Below are 18512 nucleotides of genomic sequence, written 5' to 3' on the forward strand. Positions count from 1 at the left end.
CAAAAGACATGCAAACCTCCAACCAGCTCCTAAAACCTTTTATATACTCACAATACTAACTTCTGGTAGCTTGGGCCTCAAAGTGCACATCAATGACATGGTCAAAACGTACTCTAAACCTCAGGGTGCTAAACTGATTTTTCTGCAGAAACTATAACTCTCATTTTCCAAGGTTTTGACTTGACAAACTCAACTAACAACAACTCAATACTTAAACCAAGACTTATACATGGTATTCTACTGAACTAAATCCCTTATTCTCAAAATAACCTTGGGTGAGATCATCCTTATCTAAGGTACAATTATGGCAAAACAGAAGAGATCATATTTCTCAACTCACCAATCATTAAGTTTTTGAAACCACAAGATATGCATTTTATAAAAGATAACCACGAATTATTACCATGCAACAAGAAGCATAAATGAATATTAACACAGTATACCTACTGAAATTAAGGCTCACTAACAAAATCTTTCCAAATAATCAAAATCTTACAACATTCTAAGAGAAATCCACATGCATGCATGTCTTCGGGTTTTTCAATCCAAAACAACACATTTTCTACATATGTTCTATCATAAAATTGACATGCAAGCCTAGCATAAGATATACCTAGATGATCACTTAGCATGCAAGGAGTTTTATCACACTTTCACCACAAAATTCAAGTCATTAGCACATAAATATGCAAAAATTGAACAAAACAACAAGAATGATCTCAAGGACCATTCATTCGGCTCCCATATGGTCATGGCCGAATGAAATAGATGGGAATGACCATTTAATCATCAAGAGTTTCCTTCTCAAGACTTGGCACTTATCCATTCCTTGTAGTCCTCTCAAAAATAACCCTAAACTCACAAGAATCAAGGTTGTATTTTGAGTTTCACTAAAACTTTTACATGCAACCTTTAAACTTAAACTTTCTACTCAAAACTCTTTGAAATATGAGTGATCATGGTATGGGAAGTAACATTTACTTGTGTAAAGAGTGGAAGCTTGGTTGAGGATTGAAGAAAAAAAAATGGGGAGGGGGTTTCGGCTTTTAGCCGAGAGAGGGGAGAGCCGAGAGGAGGGAGAAGGGAGGGAGGAGAGAGTGAGGTGTGGGTGGAGTATGAGAATGATCATGACATTTGCTTGTTTTTATGGTATTTGATTTGACAAAATTTGAGTGGAAAGGAGAATTGACAAGTCTATCCCTCCACTTATACTTGGTGCATTTTGCATGCAAGGGTAAAGAAGGAAATTGGCTAGAGAAATAAGAGTTAGTGGGGTTGGAATTGTCCTCTTTGTCCTTGAAAAGAATGAGAGGGTGGTTTTCATGTAAGGGCTTTCTTGTAATTTGCTAAATATGACAACTAAAATTTATAATGATTTATTTTTATAAAATAAAATACAAGTTTAAAAATTATAAAATTTATACCATAAAATAACTTGGATTTTTAGAGACTTTATAAAATCATTTTCAAAATTTGTGAACAAAATACCTTTTAAAAGAAAATTTTTCCAAGGCATAGAATATTCCTTATAAATCAAAAATAAAGAAATTAAATAAACTCTTACTTTGAAAAATCATATACTACATAAAGCAAATTTATAATGCAGAAATTTGCACTCACACAAACGTACAATCATTGAATATATTTTCATTCGGCTTTAATATTATACCAAATCCACAAATAATATTACACGAAGATACCGGTCGTAACATTGATGACGAGCCCAAATGACCCCGACTGATAGCCATACTTGAGGAGATCATCCAGATGGCTGAGGACCGATTGGCATTAATGAATCCACACTGTGAGAGAGAGAGTCAGATTGCTCTTACTTCCATTGCTGACGAGCTCCGCCGAGTGATTAGTCGTCTCCATGCCCCTGTTCCCCCACCACCGTCCTCTTAGATTATCATATAGTCTACTTATCCCCAACATTGTTGTTGATTAGTACTTTGATTTCCATTTGTACCTTGTACCCAGATTGTTTTGGGAAGACTTTATTTGCACTTTATTTCCTGTTTGTACTCTATTTCGCACCTTTCATTCGAACTACTCTTAAATTCGCACTTTGATTATCTCTATGATATTGCCATCTCATTACCATGTTATATACTTGCTTAGATAAAAATTGTTGAATAAATTCTATTGACCTCTTAAAACCTTGATCATGTCTAATCTTTTCCTAAGATATCTCTTGAATAAAATCTCAGTGCTTAATTTTTTCCCTTGCTATAACTTGTCTATGCAAATATTGAACTGTGAATAAACCTTTCTTGTCTACATTCAGAATCATGCCTCCTCGTTGAGCCCGCAACACCAATACCAGGGATCATGAAGATCCACCACCCAATTGGCTCAACTTATGTAAATACTTCACCAACAATCTGTTACCCTTGCTCAACAACAACAACTTCTTCAGCAACAACTTTAACAACCACCTCTACCACCACTAACCCCTACAACTTTCAAATCGTTCCAAGCTGTGAAACCACCAGAGTTTGTGGAACTCAAGACCCTGTAGAAGCTCAATCTTGGCTTAAAGAGATGGAGAAAGCTCTCACGCTAGCTGTTGTTAGGGAAGAAACAAAGGTCGATTATGCGTCTTATTTTCTGAAAGGCGAAACGAACTATTGGTGGGATTCAACCCGTGCTCTAGAAGAAGAAGAAGTTATTCCTTGGGATATATTCAAGAAGATTTTCCTAGACAAGTATTTCCTGAGGTATATGCAGAATTAAATGGAATTGAATTTCTTTGAATTGAAGCAAGAAGGAATGACTGTGGGAGAGTACGAGAAGAAATTCACCAAATTGGCTAGGTTTGTTGGAGATTACGTGGACACGGATGAGAAGAGAGCGAAAAGATTTCAACAAGGATTGAAGCCTTGGCTACGAAGCAGAGTAGCTGATTTTGAATTGGCCACATATGCTGAAGTGGTCCAAAAGGCATGGTTATTGAAGGAGAAAGTGACCAAAATTCAAAGGAGAAAGAGAGTAAGAAAAGAAAGTTTGGAAGTAGTGGAGAAGGATCGGCTCAAGGAAGCCAAAGTGGAAAGAATTTCAAGAATTTTGGATTCCAGAACCAAGGAGGATTCTGAAGCTTTAAGAAAGGTGATAGTAAGAGTCAGAGAAATAGGATTCAAGGGCAGAGATTCCAGCAAGTAACAGATCCGGAGTGTAAATTCTGTAACAAGAGACACAAGGGCAACTGCAATAAGGCTGACATCGTCTGTTACAAGTGCAATAAGAAAGGTCATTACGTGAATGAGTGATGAAACCCGAAGCCTTCTGTTACATGCTTTAAATATGAAAAGACTGGTCATATGTTGAGGGATTGCAAGACCCCCTGAAACAACAAGTTGATGCAATTGACGGCCGCTCCTTTCAATCAAGCAATGACATCTTCTGTTCCTATTCTTCAACTTTCTTCAAATCAACCTTCTTAATCTGCAACTTCAGTGTTTCCTCCCTCATATACTGCTTAGGCCCAGACATTCAAAATGAACATCAAGGATGTTGTTCAGAGTTCTCAAGTTGTGGCAGGTACGCTTTCTGTCAACAACATCAATGCTAAAGTGCTATTTGATTCCGGAGCTACTAGATCTTTCATATCTGAATCTTTTATTGGCAAGTTGAATTGTGAAATTGAACCATTAGTTGAACCCTTATCTATTATTTTGGCTAATCAAGAATGAGTATCTGTTAAAGATGTTTGCTCTCAGTATAAAGTAGAGATTTCAGGCTATAGTTTCCCTGCTTCCCTCGTACCTTTCTAATTAGGAGAATTTGACGTTATATTAGGAATGGATTGGTTAGAAGAGCATGATGCTCAGATAGATTGTAAGAAGAAGAAAGTAATTCTTAATTCCCCTCAAGGAAAGAGAGTAGAGTTTAAAGGGCAGAAGCAAGTTAAGACGTTTTTGACAATAATTCAAGCTAAAAGACTGTTAAGATAAGGGTGTGAAGGGTATTTGGCTCACGTAATTGATAGATCTAAGGAGACTATGAATATAGGAAGTATTCCGATAGTTAGCGAATTTCCTGATGTATTTCCTGACAAAATTCCTGGATTGCCGCCTGACCGTCAAATCGAATTTTCTATCGACTTAGCGCCCGACTTGGAACCGGTATCGAAGGCACCTTATCGTATGGCACCAGCAGAAATGAAGGAATTGGCCAAGTAATTACAAGAACTATTAGATAAAAGAGTTATAAGGCCGAGTGTATCTCCATGGGGTGCTCCAGTTTTGTTTGTGAAAAAGAAGGACGGAAGTATGAGATTGTGCATTGACTATAGAGAGTTGAACAAATTGACCATCAAGAATAGGTACCCGTTACCTCGTATTGATGACTTGTTTGATCAACTTAAAGGGGTGACTTATTTTTTAAAGATTGACTTGCGATCGGGATATCATCAGTTAAAGATTAAGCCAGAAGACATACCAAATACTGCTTTCAGAACCAGATATGGACATTACGAGTTTCTAGTTATGGCATTCGGATTGACAAATGTGCCAGCCGCTGTCACACCCCCAACTTAAACAGCAAAATAAATATAGCTATTACATCATTTTAATGAAGAATACACAACCAAATCCAAGATCTTACAGTTTAGGGTTTGGAACAACCCAACACTACCAACTATTACATCTGATTACAAATACCGAGTCCTCACACAACTATTATTACTTATTCTACCTGAGCTCGAACATAAGCATCGGCATTACAGGTCTTACGGGTAGTCTGCTTGAATCTAACCATAGCTGCTAGCTGTAATATCAGGGTAAAGCAAGAAGTGAGTCAAATGCTCAACAAGTGCTAACAACACAACACAAAACATAAATCGAGATATACTTTTAAGAATGCCAATGGAAAGACATAACTAATGATAACGAGAGATAAAACTATATGAGATGGCATCATTTTTCTTGTATCAAAACAATTTTAAAAAATCATGTCTTAATCAAAATCATTTTATGACGCTACGGATTACAGCCGGTGATCAGCCGCGAAGTAATCCCGAACCTCGTTGGGTTCTAAAACATTAACGGGAATCCCTAGGCAGCTTTTAAGCCTAATATAAGTGTGGAAAGGACTCGCGTCTCAGTCCAGATCCACTATTCAAGAAAACATTTATCCCCCTTTGGGACTGAAAACCCATATTTTATTTATTTCAAAAGCTGATACCGAATTGTAACAAAATCTCTTTTAACAGTACACATTTTTATTAAGGGAATATAGATCAACTCGAAACACGGGAAATATGGTACTAAATCTCAGGGCCATGATTCACAAAACTTTACTCTATTAGGGTAACCAAAAGGTTTTCATATGTCAGAACTTGGACAGGAAAATATGGTGAGACTAATGGATAATATGAAGGGGTAATGCCAAACTGGGCTTAAAACAATGGTTTCTCGTCAAGGTACAGGTGTTGGATCATTAAGAAGATAAGCTTCACGAATACTATGGGTGTTAAGGTAATGATCTCTAGCTCAGGATGAATGTATATATCAGAATTGTCAAGATTTAGGATAGGAAAGAGGGTATCAATCAATGAGGAATCATGTTGGTAAGTTTCTGACTATCAAAGTTCAAGGTAAGGTTCTATAGGGGTTCAAGTATCAGGATGAGATATCAATACTTAGGAATCATCATCATGTTAATCAAGAGGATCAATCAAGTAATATAACAACTCTTTATTTTATCATGGCATTTAACTATCATGAAAAGACTTTTGAACTACTTGTAATACATACTTGAGGGTTCATGGCATCTCTATGTAATTCAAAGATAAGCGAGAGATACGCTTGATTTAAACATATCAAAATGACTCAGGATAATTGCATCGATAAATATGAACTGTTTATAGTAAATATGAAGGTCAAGTTAAATCACTTGCCTTGAGATAGGTTGGTCTGGTCTGAATGGTAGGAGCAACTGGAGCTTCACTCGACTTTTATGGAAAGTTTTCCCTCGTCTCGAGATCCTACATAAATAATAATAATCCTCATTATAATATATTCTTACCATCTCAACCTATTTACAACCCGAAATTAAACACGGATGGCATTTAGGCCTATATGCACTTAATTTATATCCACCTTTGTATTTCAATTGTACACACGTAGCCACATAATCACATATCGTATATTAATACCAAATAACACCATAATGCAACACTAGGCTTGGATGATCTTGACTCACAACTTAAGTCACTTGGTCGCTAAACTAGACAAGATCTTCAAATTTTGGCTTCCTAACTCGATGTGCCTTTCCTAAATTATCCAAAACCTATTGACCCTCACTTGTGCCTTTTGCTCTACTGACCTTATACTATCTTAAAACTATGGTGGTTGACCTAATACTCACTTCTAAGTGTTCTAAAACTATGTGATAAGTGAAAGTGCTCACTGGTGCAAATTTCAGAATGATAACTATGGTTTCTTGAGTACATTAGACACTCTTAAACTACAAGTTTTCCTTAAAAACTTTTACACAAGACTCTACTGACCTAAGGGCATCTCACAAACTTGATGTGGCTCAAGGGCCTGGCTTGGGCCTTCTTGGGCCTAAGCTAAAAGTCCAAGGTTCCCCTGTTTTTCTGGGCAGAAAATGCCCTGACTTGAATTAACTTGTGACACATGGTTCTAACTCATATACTATGAACTATGGTTGGAAAAACTTCTCTGACACTCCCTCTAACTAAGGCCCAATTGGGCCTAATAAGGGCCTACCCATGACATGGTCAAAACTCCATATTTCTAAGTTGCAACAAAACTGTCCCCTGCTGGACAGATTTTGTTATTCTACTTGTGCACCTAATAAAATGACATGCAAACCTCCAACCAACTCCTAAAACCTTTTATATACTCCCAATACTAACTTATGGTGGCTTGGGCCTCAAAGTGCACACCAATGGCATGGTCAAAACTCACTCTAAACCTCAGGGTGCTATACTGATTTTTCTGCAGAAACTATAACTCTCATTTTCCAAGGTTTTGACTTGACAAACTCAACTAACAACAACTAAATACTTAAACCAAGACTTATACATGGTATTCTACTGAACTAACTCCCTTATTCTCAAAATAATCTTGGTGAGATCATCCTTGCCTAAGGTACAATTATGGCAAAATAAAAGAGACTACACTTCACAAATCACAAATCTTCATGCTTTTGAAACAACAAGATATATATATTTTTATAAAAGATAACCACGAATTATTACCATGCAACAAGAAGCATAAATCAATATTAACACATTATTCCTACTGAATTTAAGGCTCACTAACAAAATCTTTCCAAATGATCAAAATCTTACAACATTCTAAGAGAAATCCACATGCATGCATGCCTTCGGGTTTTTCAAACCAAAACAACACATTTTCTACATATGTTCTATCATAAAATTGACATGAAAGCCTAGCATAAGATATACCTAGATGATCACTTAGCATGCAAAGAGTTTTATCAAATTTTCACCACAAAATTCAAGTCATTATCACATAAACATGCAAAAATTGATTTAAGCAACAAGAATAGTCTTAAGGACCATTAATTCGGCTCCCATATGGTCATGGCCGAATGAAATGGATGGGAATGGGCATTTAATCATCAAGAGTTTCCCTCTCAAGATTTGGCACTTCTCCATTCCTTGTAGTCCTCTCAAAAACAACCCTAAACTCACAAGAATCAAGGTTGTATTTTGAGTTTCACTAAAACCTTTACATGCAACCTTTAAACTTAAACTTTTCACTCATCACTCTTTGAATTATGTATGATCAAGATATAGGAAGTAACATTTACTTGATTGCAAAGTGGGAGCTTGAATGAAGAATGGAGAAAAGGGAGGGGGGTATGGCTTCGGCCAAAAAGCCGAGAGGAGAGGGGAGAGCCGAGAGGAGGGGGAGGAAAGGAGGAGTGTGGAAATGATGGGGTGAATGTGGAGTAATAATCATGTTAGTTTAGTTTTTATTTGGCCAAAAGTGAGTGGATTTGAGATTTTACAAGAGTAACCTTCCAATATAGTTAGGTAGATTTGCATGCAAGGGTAAAGTGGTAATTTGGTTAGTAGAATGAAAGTGAGTGGGGTTGGAAATGTCTTCCTTGCCCCTTAGTTGAATGGGAAGAGTATTTGCATGCAAGGGTAACCATGTAATTTGCTAATTATAACAAATAAAATTTATAAAGATTTATTTTTATAAAATAAAATACAAGTTCAAAAATTATAAAATTTATACCATAAAATAACTTGGATTTTTAGAGACTTTATAAAATCATTTTCAAAATTTGTGAACAAAATACCTTTTAAAAGAAAATTTTTCCAAAGCTTAGAATATTCCTTATAAATCAAAAATAAAGAAATTAAATAAACTCTTGCTTTGAAAAAATCATATACTACACAAAGCAAATTTATAATGCAGAAATTTTCACTCACACTAGTGTACAATCATTGAATATATTTTTATTTGACTTTAATATTATACCCAATCCACAAATAATATTACATAAGATGCCGGTCGTAACATCCTCTCCCCCTTAAGGGATTCTGTCCCCAGAATCTAAGAGAAAAGATGAGGATGCCAGGAACGCATATCAGACTCTAACTCTCAAGTCGACTCTTCGACCTTAGGGTTCCTCCAAAGTACTTTTACTAACTTTACTGACTTATTTTTAAGACTCTTTACTTGCCAGTCGAGTATTTTAACCGGTTGCTCCACAAATGACAGGTCTGCCTGATTTTCTACAGGTTCATATTCTATCACATGGCTAGCGTCAGGATTGTACTTCTTAAGCAACGACACATGGAATACATTATGCACATGCTGATACTGAGGTGGTAAGGCCAACTCATAGGCCACCTTTCCCACTTGACTCAAAATCTCAAAAGGACCTATGTATCTAGGTGCTAACTTCCCTTTCTTACCAAATCTCATCAACCCTTTTCTAGGTGACACCTTCAGCAACACAGCTTCGCCAATTTGGAATGAACGTCCTTACGCGCTGGATCCGCATACTTTCTCTGTCTATCTTGAGCAGCAAGCAACCTTTTCTGAATTAACTTGATCGAGTCATGCAACTGTTGTACCAATTCCGAGCCGAGAATTCTTCCTTCTCCCACTTCATCCCAACTTGTTGGTGATCTACATTTTCGCCCGTACAAAGCTTCGTATGGTGGCATGCCGATACTGGAATGATAGCTATTGTTGTAAGAGAATTCAATCAACGGCAAATGGTCGTCCCAACTTCCTGCAAAATCGATTGCACAACTGCGCAACATGTCTTCAATCATTTGAATTGTCCTTTCACTCTGGCCATCAGTCTGCGGGTGGTACGCCGTGCTCATATTCAACTTTGTGCCAAGACATTCCTGAAATTGCTTCCAGAATCTCGAGTTAAATCGGGGATCTCTGTCTGAAACTATTGATACGGGTACTCCATGCCTTAGTACGATTTCGCGCACATACAGATGAACCAACTTGTCCAGTGATGACTTTTCATTTATTGGAAGGAAATGCGCCGACTTCGTAAGACGATCAATTATAACCCATATTGCGTCATGCCCGGATTTCGTTCGCGGTAGTCCCACTATAAAGTCCATAGCGATATTTTCCCATTTCCATTCTGGAACCTTCAGGGGCTGAATTAATCCGCTTGGTCGTTGATGTTCTTCCTTTACTTTCTGACAAGTATAGCACTTCGCAACCCATTCTGCCACGTCTCGCTTCATATTTGGCCACCAAAAGTTCTTCTTTAAGTCTCGATACATCTTGGTGCTTCCCGGGTGGATTGAAAATTTCAAATTGTGGGCTTCATAAAGGATCTCATTCTTTAATTTAGGTACATGGGGAATCCATATTCTGGATGAAAACCTTAGTATCCCCTGCTCATCCCTTTGAGTATAAATTTCCTCTTCAGATAACTGATTCTTCTCTTTTTCCATTACTTCCTCTTGACACTTCTTTATCTTTTCCACTAGTGTTGGCTGAAAGGTCATTGCACGACAAACTTCCTCGACTTTTCCATAAACACAAAGTTCCAATTCCAATCTTTCGATTTCTTCAGATAACTCTTTTGATGTTAACATCATATTCAATCTCTCCTTCCTACTCAGAGCATCGGCCACTATGTTCGCCTTTCCAGGATGGTAATTTATCAAACAGTCATAGTCCTTGATCAATTCCAGCCATCTCCTCTGCCTCATATTGAGCTCTTTTTGAGTAAAAATGTACTTTAAACTCTTGTGATCCGTGTAGATTTCACACTTCTCTCCATAGAGGTAATGTCTCCAGATCTTGAGTGCGAACACTATGGCGGCTAGTTCTAAGTCATGCGTCGGGTACTTTAACTCATGCGGCTTCAACTGTCTTGACGCATATGCGATCACTTTACTGTGTTGCATCAACACACAACCCAAACCCTTATGTGAAACGTCGTTGAATATTACAAATTTCCCTTGATCATCTGGAAGTACCAACACCGGAGCTGTTACCAACTTTTGCTTCAACTCTTGAAAGCTATCTTCATATTCTGCACTCCATTCAAACTTTTGATTCTTTCTGGTTAACTTGGTCAATGGCGAGGCGATCTTCGAGAAATCCTTGACGAATCTTCTATAGTATCCGGCCAATCCTATAAAACTTCGCACTTTCGTAGGAGTCTTTGGCCTCTCCCAACTCATAACTGCCTCAATCTTTGCCGGATCCACTTTAACTCCCTCATTTCCAATAACATGGCCCAAAAATTGAACTTCCTTTAACCAAAACTCACATTTGGTAAAGTTGGCATACAACTTCTCTTGTCAGAGTATCTCCAATGCTATCCAGAGGTGCTGCTTATGTTCTTCTTCCGACTTAGAATAAATAAGGATGTCATCAATGAATACCACGACAAATTTGTCCAAATACTTTTTAAATACCCGATTCATCAGATCCATAAATGCGGCCGGAGCGTTGGTCAATCCAGACGGCATTACTAGGAATTTATAATGCCCATATCTGGTCCTGAATGCGGTCTTAGGAATATCTTCTTCTTTGATCTTTAATTGATGGTATCCCGATCTCAAATCAATCTTCGAAAAGCATTTTGCTCCCTTCAACTGATCAAAAAGGTCATCTATCCTTGGTAGCGGGTAGCGGTTCTTGATCGTCACCTTATTCAACTCCCGGTAATCTATGCATAGACGCATACTCCCATCTTTCTTCCTTACAAACAGAACAGGTGCTCCCAATGGCGACGTACTTGGTCGTATCACTCCTTTATCCAATAATTCTTGTAGCTGGCTCGCCAACTCTTTCATTTCTGCTGGTGCCATCCTATATGGGGCCGTTGAAACTGGTTCCGTGCCTGGAGCAAGGTTGATCTCGAACTCAATTTGTCGATCTGGTGGTAAGCCTGGTAGTTCGTCGGGAAACACATCGGGGAACTCGTTAACTACAGGAATATCTTCCATTCTGAGGCTGTCTCTCTCTGAATCCACTACATATGCTAGGAATGACTCACAACCTTTTCTAAGTAACTTCTTAGCCTGAACAACTGTAAGAAATAGTTGCTCTTGCCTCTGCCCCTTAAATACTACCTTCTCTCCACTCCTCGTCTTTAAATACACTCTCTTGGTCTTACAATTTATCTGAGCGCTATTCTCTCCTAACCAATCCATTCCTAAAATTATATCAAACTCTCCCAACTTGAAAAGTATCAAGTCGGCTGAGAACTTATACCCCGAAATATCAATCTCACACTTTGGACAAAATTGATTCACAGGAATCTTCTCTTGGTTCGCAATTACCATATTTACTACCTCACTCATAACCATTTTATCACATTGGAGCTTATCAACTAAAGATTCTGATATGAAAGATCTTGTTGCTCCCGAATCAATCAATACTTTAGCCTTGACATTATTGAGTAAAAGTGTACCTGCTATCACCTCAGAATTCTGAACAGCATCCTTCATCTTCAAATCAAATGTCCTTGTTGTTGCTTGCGGGGTTGGTGCAGGTGGTGGAGGTAATGCCAATACCTCAGTTGGCACGCTTGCACTGGTACTTGCCACGTTCATCAGAGCTTTGACTGGTCCGGTTGCCTTACACTCCCTAGCCATGTGTCCAGTCTTCCCATACTTGTAGCACGTAACTCCTGGCTTCGGCATCTTGCACTCATTCGCCAAATATCCCTTCTGATTGCACCTATAACAGGTCATGCTCAGCTTATTGCATACTCCGGGGTGCCTTCTTCCACAGTGCTTGCATTCTGGTCTCTGGAACCTGTTTTCTCCAACTTGCCCTTGGCTTGCCTGGTTGTTCCCTTTTGATTCTTGCCTTTTGCCCAAATTTCCCTTCTTTTGAAAATTTCCGCCCTTCTGGAAACCAATCCTCTTTATATTCCGATCTTGCGAACTTCCAGCTTCAAACTTTTCTCCATAAAATGGAACCTTCCTCTTCTTGTTATCCCTCTCTTTCCTTGACTACATCCCATTATTCTCAATCAGAGTAGCTTTCTGTACTACTCCCGCATAAGTTTCAAGCTCAAATATAGCCACCCTATCTCTGATCCAAGGCTCCAATCCTTGTTGAAATTTCTTTGCTTTTTCCTCCTCAGTGCTGGTATACTTTGTCACAAACCTTGACAACTCAGTGAACTTCTTCTCATACTCCAATACAGTCATGTTCCCTTGCTTCAACTCAAGAAATTTTAGCTCCATCTGATTCTGCATGTACTTAGGGTAATACTTGTCCAGAAATAACTTCTTAAATCTCTCCCAAGAAACCTGCTGAGTGACTTCCATAGCCTTTACTGATTCCCACCAATAGATGACTTCTCCCTTCAAGAAGTAAGTAGCATATGGCGTCTTCTGATCGTCTCCTAACTGTACCAACTCAAAAGCCCTTTCCATCTCCTTGATCCATGTGTTAGCTATAACTGGATCAGTGGTATCATGAAATGCAGGTGGATTCACATTCTGAAAAGCTTTGAAGGTGACAATTTGTCTAGGTGGTACTGGTGGTTCAGGTGGTTGGTGTGGCTCACGGTTATCTTGGTTTTCAATTCGTTGTTGAAGAGTTAGTTGTTGTTGAGCTATAACATTGGTTTGCTGTTGCAAGGTTTCCAGTAGTCGAAGAATATTTGGGTCTGTGGTGGAGGTGGTTGTTGGGTTCTTCTTTTTGGGAGGCATGATCCTGAAATAAGAGTTGTGTCAAAACAGATATGAATGATAAAATGATTCGAGGGTATCGCATGGCATTCTCATTTACATATGGGGTCAAGTTTCCAAATTAAGCAGATATGATGATAAAAACATAAAATAATAGTTGAGAGCAAATGGAACAATAGCACATAATTATTGAAATTTTAAAGGTCACAGTACATAGGATTGGGACATAGTCTGATTCTAGGAATAACAGGCTTATTTAAAGGAAAAACGGAAACAACTGGGGATTCCATAGAGTCTGATAGTACAACAACATGAAAGGTAAATGGAAAGAACTAAGGCTCCACTCCATCTGAACGGGGCTTGGTAGTCTTTTCCTCTCGAAGCATCTTCACAATGCTCTGGAGCTCATCTGCCACCATCTGAATGACATACTGGCTGGTACGGTCCCGGTGTGCTGGCATCTCCTCAAACTTAGTGTTGACGTACTGAACCAAGGTCTCAAGTCTCGCAGTCATCTGCTCCTTGGGCTTCCCTTCGTAGTTTCGGCTGTCCGGATACACGTTCTTCAGTCGGTCGTACTTGTAATAACACCAATTTTTGAGAAATTTTGAAACCCTTATGAATAGTGTTTTTGCTGAACGAGAAAACTTTTCATGCCACGCTATGTAGGGGTTCTGTTATTGATCTTATGGGATATTATTAGTACTCTATGTGGTATATAAGTGTATGTAAAGATCGTCAGAATCCAATTCCGAACACTTTGATTTTTCCCGGAAATTCACAAGATACGGAGAGAATTGAGTATAAGGTAACAGGATAAAAAGGATTTAAATTAAAGGATTATAGGAGAGGATCATAAAAGGAATATAATATATTGAGAAAGGTTAAGGGAACCTAAGTAATAAGATCCCGGGTATGATCCCTCAAACGATAAACGAGAACGAAAGATAAGCGAACCGTAAAACAAATAAGTGACCAAGAGACAAGCTTGTACAAGAAGCCAGGGATTGTGACATCATCAAACCACAAGGTGTGGACAAGTGGGAGCATTATGACATGTGCAAGGTGACATAGGCATGACAAGAAAGGAAGGAGATGTGGTGACTTTTTAACCACACAAAACCAAGGGCAACTAGGTAATTCACTAAAACAAACAACAAAAATCAACCAACCAAAAGCAAATCAAGCCAAAACACAAAATTCTCTCTTCTTCTTCTTCATGCTCTCGGGTGGTTTTCTTAAAAAATGAAAGTCCAAGCTCCTTCACTTACTATTTAGCAAGGTAATTATCTAAGCTTCCCCATGGATAGTTACATACTTCCTATAAGTTTAAGCTTCTAATTCCAAGCCAATCTTTTTCTATAAATCATGAAAGAAGATGGTGAATAGTGTTTTCAAGAACTAAAATTTGTGTTCTTGAAGTTTTGTTTAGATTAAGCTTGGATAAGGACTTTAAGGGTGATTCCAAGCCATTCTCTTGATTCTCCACTCTCCAAGGAAGGTATAACTTCTCAAACCCTTAGTATTAAGTTTTGTTGGTTTGGATTTCATAATGTTAGATGATGGGTTAGTGTAATGAGTGTGTACTCATGATAGAGCTTTGTTTAGTAAGTGGTTTTGTTGATTTTGGAGTTAGGAGTGATGCTTGTTAGATTTGAAGTTCTTGGTCACATTTTTGACTTGGTGTAGATGAATAAATTGGTAATATTGAGTTGATTTGGGGCTGTTGTGGTGTAGTTTAATTGGAGGTTTGATTGGGTTGTGAATTGGAGTTGATTTGTGGTTGGTATTGAATGGTTTAAAATTTGGGAAACTGCGTAAACATAGCCGTCGTAACGTCCGATTTCCTGTAGACTGTTTTTGTGCATAACATTAGGACCCGAGAACCCCCTGCTAGATTATCACCACTGCCATGTTTAGATAGCTCATGTTACGAGCTTCGTTTTTATATGTAGTTCGTTCGATTCTGATGCACGGTTTAGGAGAAACGACCGTTTCAAGTAACGGCGTTTCGCGAACGAAACTTTTCCCCTCGCCTTACTTTGAAACATAGGTTAAAGACCAATAAGGGTTAATTAATGTATGAAACATTTATGGTAAGTGTGTTAGGCAGTTGGTAAGACACTCGCGAAGGAATCGCTTTAAAACTCGTAAAGGTTAAATTATTAAAAATGGTGGAGCCGAGGGTACCCGAGTGAATTAAGCGAATCAGTGAGCGCAAAACAAGCGTTAGAGTCTAAGTTAGTTAAAGTATAGATTTACAAGTGATTTTGGTTTAATTCCAACTTACTTGTTGCTTATAGGTTACCAGACTCGTCCCGAGCCATTCGTAACCCCCAGTCGCTCAGGCAAGTATTCTATCCGTTATACTGTTGTTGTGATGTATACATTTGTATATGCATGATCTTGCGATAAATGCATATTGGTTATTTAGCAAATTCTTGCGATATATTGTAGCATGTGATATGGTATATATGCATGCCTGTTTCATATTCTTGAAATATATATCTGTTGGTTCAGTTGATAATACCTATGCTAGAGAATAGCGGTAACTTGCATATACCCTTAGTATAGGGACCCAAAAGGTGAAAACATTTTCTAAAAACCGGGAGTCGAGGATCCCGAGTAATCTTGTATATATGGATATGGATATATATATATATATTTATTTATTTATATATATATATGGTTATAGTTTTCCAAACTATTAATCGAATAAGGTTTATTCGATAACTTTAGCTTTATTTTATTATTGAATATTATTTTGAATATTCATTCGAGGGCTTATGACTCTTTTATATTATTTATTGAATATTATTTGAATATTCATTCGAAGGCTTATGACTCAGTTTATATTATTTAATGAATATTATTTGAATATTCATTTGAGGATCTATGACTCCGATTATTTGCTGAAATATATTCTTTATTTTATTAAAGAATAAGGTGTTAATAATCAAACTTATTTTCGATTATTCAAATAAAGATAATACTTTCATATAAGTATATCTTTGGTTATTTAATACTCGTTTCAAGTATAAGTTTTAATACTTCTACTTCAATTATTTTTATAAAGATTATTCTTTATGGGAATATTATTTAAATAATAATATTCAGTCATTTTCTAAATATTCTGGGGACTGATTTACTTCATTAAATCAGCTTTACTCCAAACACTCTTTAAAGTGTTTTCGAGTCTTCAAAATGATTTTTAAAGTCAGAGCGGATCCCAAAACTCATTTTTATATTTAAGATCTTCCTTTTTAAGGGGATTTAAATACTCGCTCAAAACCTGGGGAATCCGGCTCTGTGGTGTATTTTATATTCGCAACGAGGTTGCAGTTTTGGTAAATGAATTGATTACTTGCCCAACGTTCGGGAAGTAAGCCCATCTAATTGAGTCGGCATAAGCGACAGGCCGGGGTACGGTCTATGAATGTGTAAGTGGCTGGGTGGCAGTCCATCAACGCGTGAGGGGCCGGGTAACGGTCTAGCGCGAGGTCCTAATACGGCCAGGGTGATGACCGGTGAGGAATTCATCCATCTACAGTAGAAAAGGTTACTTATTGGTATCTTTGCCTGATCAGCAAGATATCTGGTTTATGCCAAAATTCTTTTCCTTTCCAAAATTCATTGGATGTTTCAAACTCTGTTCATACTTTACATAACAGAGGTTCCAGGAAATGTTTAAGAGATATATATATATGTGGATATATATATATCGGGACTAAATAAAGTATGTCATAACTTCATTTCCTTTAATGATATTTTAAAGATGGAATCTATTCAAATCTTGTCTTGTAGTCTCATCCATGTGATGAACTTTTGAAACTGATTATAACTTGAACGGTGGTAGTTCAAGTAGTATTTGGGAAAGATATAAGTATATTGGGGTATCTTGTAACTTCATCTTTTAAACTTATATCTAGTTAATAATTGTCTTATGAATGACAAAGATTTTCAGAAAAACGTTGAGACAAGGTTAGATATATGAGATCACCTTGCAACGATATTTTTTTTTATATACAGTTATACACTGGGATTTTGTGTATATTATGCATGGAAGAGGACTTCCAATATTTTGAAAAGTATATATGTATATATACTGAATATTTTGCGACTTCATCGCATTAAGATATCAAACTTGGTTCATTTCTTTTGACCAAGACTTTCATGAGAACTATGAGAAGGCTCATATACTAGTAAGTATATACTAGTAATTATCTTACACACGATAAAAGATTCTAGTAAGTATCCATTTAGATACTTATATTATTGTTATCACTATATATTATCTTGCGAGCTGTAAGGCTCACTCTTGCTTTATTTCTTCATCACACAACAACAGTTAGGAAAGATGGCCAGACTCCAGCAGACCCAGCGCAAGCGTGTGGGAAGCGTCCCGCGTCTTCCCGTTGATGTTGTAGCTGCTATAGCTGCAGAGGTAGATCTATTGTAGATCAGACCATCTACTTTTGAGAATCAATTATGTATAATTATAACTTGTGGCAGATAATGGCAATTAACTGTAAATTTATCAAGTAATCATTTTGGGTTGTAATAACTTTTAAATTGTGGATTCAAAGACTTGTACTTATTTAAATTTCATCTCTGAGACTATAACGGGTTGTGGTGTGTGTTAGTGTGGGGTCACAGCATAAGGTTATTTATTATTAATTAAGTGAAGTGATATTGTGGAAAGAAAGACCGTGACGACCCGGATCCCCGACCCCGGATCTGGGGGTGTTACAGAAATGGTATCAGAGCTAAGCGTTATAAACCTCAGAGATGATGGGACGTTAAGATAATAAGTTAACTAAGATAATAAGAACTCTTGCCAAGTTCATAGTCGGGCTACCTAACGTAGCACTGACAGTTAAAACCCTTATGGGAACCCTTATAAATATCGTGATAGGAGCGTAGTTCGTTATCGTATATGGTAGCGGGACTCCGAACCCTGAGGTTGAGGAGCAACATCGCGATGATATTTTATTACTAATTGGAGATCGGATTGTGGATCCGATAGAGTGTCCTAATGCAGGACCGGATGATGTTGATATTGAGAATTTAGCGGTTGAGGATGTTGTCCTAGAAGGGATAGTTGTTGAGGAGGATCCCATGGAGGATCCTGACAAGAATGAATAAAGGACCACTGAGGAATTGATGACCATGGTTAGGGCAACTACCAGAGGTAGGATTGGCCGGTCACGACCGGAGGTTCGTTCAAGTTGTAAAGATAGTAGCCCCTTTAACGCGGCTTACTCGTAAGACTGAGAAGTTCGAATGGACAGAGAAATGCGAGAACAGCTTTCAAGAACTGAAGCAGAGGTTGGTGATGGCCCCTATGCTGGCGTTGCCG

The sequence above is a fragment of the Apium graveolens genome, chromosome 6 (genome assembly GCF_009905375.1).
Source record: "Apium graveolens cultivar Ventura chromosome 6, ASM990537v1, whole genome shotgun sequence".
Taxonomy (NCBI): Eukaryota; Viridiplantae; Streptophyta; class Magnoliopsida; order Apiales; family Apiaceae; genus Apium; species Apium graveolens.